We start from the raw sequence: 7,179 nt of genomic DNA, 5'->3' as shown, positions 1-7,179 counted from the left end.
TCACGTGGAGCACCTGGAGGTAGTGGTGGTAGAGGGCCGGAAAGCCAGTCTAGTCGGTTTAGACTGGTTTGAGGCCCTGGGAATCGCGGTCACGGGAATCCACCGGATCCAGGGAGAATCCATCAAGGCCGTCTGCAAGGAGTTTGCAGACGTCTTCAATGGAAAGCTGGGGAAGTACACAGGGGGCCCCATCTCATTCAAATTGAACCCGAGCGTCACCCCCATTAGGGTCAGGCCGTGGCGAGTACCCTTCGCGCTCAAGCATAAAATCGAGCGCAAACTGGACAAGCTAGTGGCCCAGGGAATCTTAGAGCCCATAGATGGGGGAGAGTGGGAGACCCCGATAGTCACCCCACTTAAACCCAATGGGGAGGTGAGGATCTGCGCTGACTACAAATGCTCGGTGAACCACGCCCTAAACCCGCACGCTTACCCGGTCCCCACGGTCAGCCACGTTCTCACTTCCCTCCAAGGCGGCGCCATCTTTGCAAAGCTCGATCTTGTGCAGGCGTACCAACAGCTCATGGTCACCAGGGCAACGGCTGACACTCAGACGATAGTAACTCACAGGGGAGCCTTCAGGGTAAACAGACTGCAGTTTGGGATCAGCGTAGCTCCTGGCATTTTCCAGGAGATCATGGGAAAAACCCTCAAGGGCATCCCAGGAGTCTGCCCCTATTTTGATGACGTCCTGATTGCAGGAGCATCAGCTGAAGAACTAACAGGTAGGCTTAGAGAGGTTCTAACCAGACTGCGTGCTGCTGGCCTCAAACTAAAGAGGGAAAAGTGCAGCATTGGTGTTCCTTCCACAGAATATTTGGGGTTCAGGGTAGATGCCAAGGGAATTCACCCCACGGAGTCCAAGGTAAGGGCAATCAAGCTGGCACCCACACCTAGGAACAAAGCAGAGCTACAGGCATTCCTGGGTCTGCTCAATTTCTACCACACCTTCCTTCAACACAAGGCAGCAATAGTAGAACCATTACACAGGTTATTGGACAAGAAGGCAGCATGGACCTGGACCCACATCCACGACCAGAGTTTCAGAGCCTTAAAAGCGCTCCTGTCAGACAATTCCATAGTAACACATTTTATAGAGTCCAAGCCCATTTGCATCGCATCCGATGCATCCACTTACAGCGTGGGCGCTGTCCTAAGCCACCTGGAACCTTCAAGGGCCCAAATTCCAATTGCCTACTATTCCAGAACACTGTCTGGAGCAGAAAGGAACTACGCCCAAATAGATAAGGAAGCCCTGGCAATAGTGGCAGGGGTAAAAAAGTTTCATATCTATACAGCAGAGAGTTCACAATTTACACAGATCACAAACCACTGCTGGGCCTGTTCACAACAGACAAGCAGACCCCCCCAAATTCTATCTCCCAGAATGCTCCGGTGGTCCATCTTCCTTGCAGCATACAATTGCAAGCTGGTGCACAAGCCAGGGAAGGAGATGGGCCATGCAGATGGCCTAAGTAGACTATCCATAGACACCCCGGAACCAGACCCGGCCCCAGCAACACAGATCCTAGCCCTGCAGGAACTACCAGAATGCCCAGTACATGCCAAGGACATTACAGCCAAGACAGCCTCAGACAACATCATGAGCAGGGTACACTCGTGGGTTTGCACAGGCTGGCAGGACAAGTCCCCAGGACCCGAATTCCAGGCATTCTTCACCAGGCGACATGAGATATCCACACATCAGGGTTGCCTCCTTTGGGGTAGCAGGGTCATCATCCCCACAGCATTCCGGGGCAGGGTGTTGGAGTCTCTGCACGAGGGGCATCCAGGGGTGGTCAGGATGAAGGCACTGGCCAGGAGTTATCTCTGGTGGCCAGGGTTGGACAAGGACATTGAGGAATGGGTCAAGGGCTGTTACACATGCAAGAGATCCAGACCGGAGATGCCACACGCCCCCGTGCACAGGTGGGAGGTCACACACACACCCTGGTCCTGCATCCACATTGACTATGCAGGGCCCTTCCAGGGCCAACTGTTCCTAGTGGTAGTGGATAGCCACTCTAAGTGGTTGGAGGTAGCTCCTGTCCCCAACATGACCTCAGCAAGGACAATCCAGGTGCTCCGAGCCCTCTTTGCCACACACGGCCTCCCTGATGTAATTGTGTCGGATAACAGGCCTCAGTTTACCACTAATGATTTCCAGGCATTCTTGAAGGCGAATTGGATTAAACATGTCACCTCCACGCTCTTCTAACCGTCGACTAACGGGCAAGCTGAACGGATGGTAAGAACGACCAAGGACGCACTCTGGTGCATCATCAGCGGTGACTGGCATCACAGGCTGGCAAAATTTTTGCTCGCACAACACACCACACTGTGCGTTGCCACCAGAAAGAGCCCAGCAGAACTATGATGGGGACGGCGCCTCATCACCAAACTTGATCAGCTGCACCCTGACCGGGTGGTGGCAAACACTGAGAAGCCACCTGCACATAGGGTGCTCAACGTGGGGGACCCGGTTTGGGTAAGGAACTACAAGGCAGGACACACATGGATTCCGGGGACAGTGGTTGACAAAATGGGGCCTCTATCCTACATCGTAGGGGTGGAGGGGAATCGACACATCAGGCGACACATAGACCAGCTCAGAGGAAGGGCCCCTGAGTGCACCACACACGCCAAACCAGACAATCACAATCACACCCCAGAAGAGGCCAGACCAACTGGGAACCACACGGACCCTGAACTAGAGGAAGATGGCCTCCTGCAGCCAGCCCTGCAGCAGCAGCAGGGCATCATCGGTGGCAGGAACCTGACAGCCGGACTTAACCCAGCGCAGGAGCAACACGAGCCAGATGTGCTGGGCCAAGGAGAAGCCACACCCAGACGGTCCACCAGACCCCACAGGACACCTGCGTACCTAGCAGACTATGTGTGCAAGTGACCTCAACTCGTTGTTATGTATTATGCATGCACTGTAAATAGTTATGTGTGTTATAGTTATTAAGGAGGTTCTTCTCTAAGGGGGGAGGGGTGTTATGTATCCAAGTGCAGGCATCTGCATAGCAGCAGCTACCAGGGGGCGTTGGCCTGGACGGTTTTGGTAGGAAACCCAGTTTCGGCGGGAAACCTAGGGCCAACCCCATTGGCTAGCCGCCTACCTGGCCAGGTATATAAGGAGGCCAGGTAGCCCTTGTTCTCCAGTACGAACCCCCCCACACAATAAAGAGCTGAACACGTACTCCAGCTGGTGTCTCTTCCTTGCGTCGGACCCACTACATTACAGGTACCACAAGGAAATTCACAAGGCCCTTCACACGCATAAAAAAATACAGTGCTGGCATTCCTCCAATTCCTTGATTTAAGCAATCCATTTTACAAGATGGAACTTCTTAGCTGTTGCCTTTGTAGGTACATCTTATCATCTGAAACATTTCCTGATCAATTGCAAATCCTCTATTACTCATGCTGAGGATCCTAATGTACTTATTTAATTCACTTCTTTCTGTTGCACTTGAGGGCAGAACTGTGGAATCATTAAAGCCATCTGCCAGCACAGCTCAGGTCCAAAATGTTGCTAACACTTCTCTCCAGTGCATACACCCTCAGGTCTGTTGAATCACTTTCCTTACTGGAAAGGCAAGCCCTTTTCCACATGCCTTAGTCTAGGCTCAGCTTGTATCCCCTTCTCTTTTACTGTATATAATAGCTAGCTAGCTATCCTAGGGCCATATATAGTCTCCTGCCTTTGTGAGACTCACTAGCAGCAATGAGGCAGTTCAGTCAGCTCTCTCATTGAATAAAATAGCTTATCCCCTGGGGGATCTAGACAATGCATAACCTGGTTGCATGACTCATCTCCCTAGCTTTTTACATAAACTGGGGGCATGTTGGGAATTGTAGCAGAAGCTTTACATATTATGATATCTGTTAGATACTGGGTTCGTCACTTCAATGACGAGACGAGGCGAGTGAGTTCAGCAAAGATCATTGTTTATTGCTTGCAGGATCTGAACTGAGAAACAGGGCTGCGAATGCAGCAATTTATACCCTGGCCTCTAGGCAGCAGCCAATAGGTTTAAAGCAACAAATTGCCACCCTAGAGGCAGCCAATGGTGGCACTGGAGACGGGTTGTCTGAGGAGCTGGGAGCCATTAGCCAGCTTCCCTGCTTAAGCAACCTTCCAGTGATTAACCCACGTGGTGTTCCCTTAACAAGACAAAGTCAAATACATTACACCCCTCCCCCCTAGAATGTACAAACATTATAACAACAAAAGGAAAATGATTACAGCAATACACATTTACAAGGTACAACAATAGTGTGCATTTACATGTTTCCATCCTGTCTAATACAGATGTTTACTAGCTAGCAGCACAGTCATGATACAGACTCCAAATAGCTCCGTTATTTCAGAACAAAATCCTGTAGATATGCAGGAGGTTTGTGAACCCTTGTGGAACACTTGGGGGACCCAGGTGCTTCCTGGCCTACCAGCTTGCCCGCCGGGCTGGGTAGATCAGTATCTTTAAGTTCAAAAGAGTCTGGTTGACTCGGAAATCTCTGGCTGGCCCTTCCAGGTTGGCCCACCCCAGAGTCAGTTTGCTCTGCAGAGTTAGCACAGCAGCTGTAGTGTTCTGGTTGGCTTTCTCCATCAGGGGACCCATGTTGCACTCCTGGGCTTTCTTCCCCTCCGGCCACCTCTCTATTGCTCTGGCTGCCCTCTAGGCCCACTTTATTTATTTATTTATTTATTTATTTATTTATTTGTTTGTTTGTTTGTTTGTTTGTTTGTTTGTTTGTTTGTTTCAATTTATATACCGCCCTTTTCCCGAAGGACTCAGGGCGGTTTACAGGGCAAATTAAAACAGTGCAATGTACAAATTAAAATAAAATTAAATTAATAGCCCCCAAACATCTTTTAAAATTTAAAATTTAAAACCATTAAAACCCCTCAGTCCAGGCCGGCTAAATCAAATAGCCAAGTTTTTAGGTCCCGGCGAAACGAATGAAGGTTGGGGGCGATCCGGAGTTCCACAGGCAGCTGATTCTATAGGGCAGGCGCGCCCACCGAGAATGCTTTCCCCCTGGGGATCACCCGCCAACACTCCCTGACCGGTGGGACCCTGAGGAGGCCCTCCCTGTGGGAGCGCACAGGACGATGGGAAGTGTATGCTGGCAGCAGGTGCTCCCTGAGATAATCCAGGCCCATGCCATTTAGGGCTTTATAGGTCATCACCAGCACCTTGAATCTCACCCGGAAGGCAACTGGAAGCCAATGCAGCTCGTGGAGAAGAGGTGTTACATGGGAGTATTGGGAAACCCCCATCACAACTCGCGCAGCCGCATTCTGCACCAGCTGAAGCCTCCGAGTAGTCCTCAAGGGCAGCCCCATGTAGAGAGCATTGCAGTAGTCTATCCGGGAGGTCACAAGCACATGAGTGACTATACGTAGGGTGTCTCGGTCTAGATAGGGCCACAACTGGCGCACCAGGTGAACCTGGGCAAAAGCCCCCCTGGCCACGGCTCCTATATGATCTTCCAAACTGAGCCGTGAGTCCAGGAGGTTGCCCAAGTTGCAGGCACATCACCCCCCATAGTTAACAATGGAATAGACTGGTTAATCCAAGATGCCGGTATGTACAGCCACTCAGTCTTGGTGGGATTAAGTCGAAGCCTGTTTCTCCCCATCCAAACCCAGTCCACCTCCAGGCAATGGGACATCACGTCGAGGGCATCACTGGGTTGCTTCGGGGTGGAAAGAAAAAGCTGGGTATCATCAGCGTACTGATGATAACCCACCCCAAAACCACGAATGAGCTCACCCAGCGGCTTCATATAGATGTTGAACAAGAGGGGAGAGAGGACCGACCCCTGAGGGACTCCACAAATGAGAGGCCTCGGGGCAGACCTCTGCCCTCCCATCAACACCGACTGCGAGTGGCCCAGGAGGTAGGAGGAGAACCACTGTAGAACAGTGCCACCCACTCCCAACCCCCTGAGGCGCTGCAGTAAGATACCATGTTCGATGGTATCAAAAGCCGCTGAGAGATCTAATAGGACTAGGACAGAGGAACAACCCCTGTCCCGAGCCCGCCAGAGGTTTTTTTTTATTTTTTAATTCCATTTATATCCCGCCCTTCTCCGAAGACTCAGGGCGGCTTACAAGCTTAGCAGTAGCCTTCATTCTATGTATATGCCTGCTTATTAGGGCTTTCGCCCCCCCAAGCGGCATTATTACAAAGTCAGCTTAATTGCCCCCAACAACCTGGGTCCTCAGATCATTCATCAGCATGACTAATGCCGTCTCCATGCTGTACCCGGGCCTAAAGCCCGATTGGGATGGGTCCAGATAATCAGCTTCCTCCAGCAACAGAGGGAGCTGATGTGCCACCACGGTCTCAACAACCTTCGCAAGAAAGTGAAGGTTGGAGACCAGACGGTAGTTGTTCAAAATAGCCGGGTCCAGGGCAGGCTTCTTGAGGAGGGGCCTCACCACCGCCTTCTTCAAGGCGGCAGGGAAGGTACCCTCCCTCAAAGAAGCAGTTATTACTGCCTGGAGCCAGCCTCGTATCCCCTCCAGAGCTGCATACACAAGCCAGGAAGGGCACAGGTCCAATAAACCGCAGACAAACCGGTCTCGTAGCCTCTCCTCAACATCGGAGAACTGGCACAGGTGTGTGGCCTGCCTCAAGGCTGCGATGAACTTGGACGCGATTTCAACTGGTTGCTGGACTCTTTGCTCAAATGCATAGTGCCAAGCAATTACTGACAGCTTGGGCTGGAAGTAGTCTCCGAGCTTCTTCTTCAAGTCTGCGAATGATACGGACTCCAATGGCGTTGGCATGAACAGGTTCTCCGCTATGTCAAACATTGCTGGGCCGCACACACAGAGGAGCATGGTGGCCTTCAATCCATCCTCAGCAACCTGGTTCGCTCAAAGGTAGTTCTCAACCCTGGACAGGTACGAGGACCACCCTTCTGGCTGAGTTATGTTGAATTCTTCCAGCTTTCCGACCTTGGCCATTTCTGCTGGTCTTCGTGGCTGGTGCTCAGCATCTTCGAATCCTGCTTCTCCATTGTCCAGGGACTGGTCCTCTGAGCGCGTGGTTGCTAGCATGGCCGTGCTAGCCAACCTTAGGGGGGGATTGCTTTTCCCACCAGGCATGCATTGCCTCTCCCCTAGTGACTTTTCAACTCAGTTGGAGGAGTAGG

The sequence above is a fragment of the Vipera berus genome (assembly GCF_964194415.1).
Source record: "Vipera berus genome assembly, chromosome: Z".
NCBI classification, from domain to species: Eukaryota; Metazoa; Chordata; class Lepidosauria; order Squamata; family Viperidae; genus Vipera; species Vipera berus.
The sequence above is the reverse complement of the archived record's forward strand: the minus strand, read 5'-3'. Positions refer to the sequence as shown.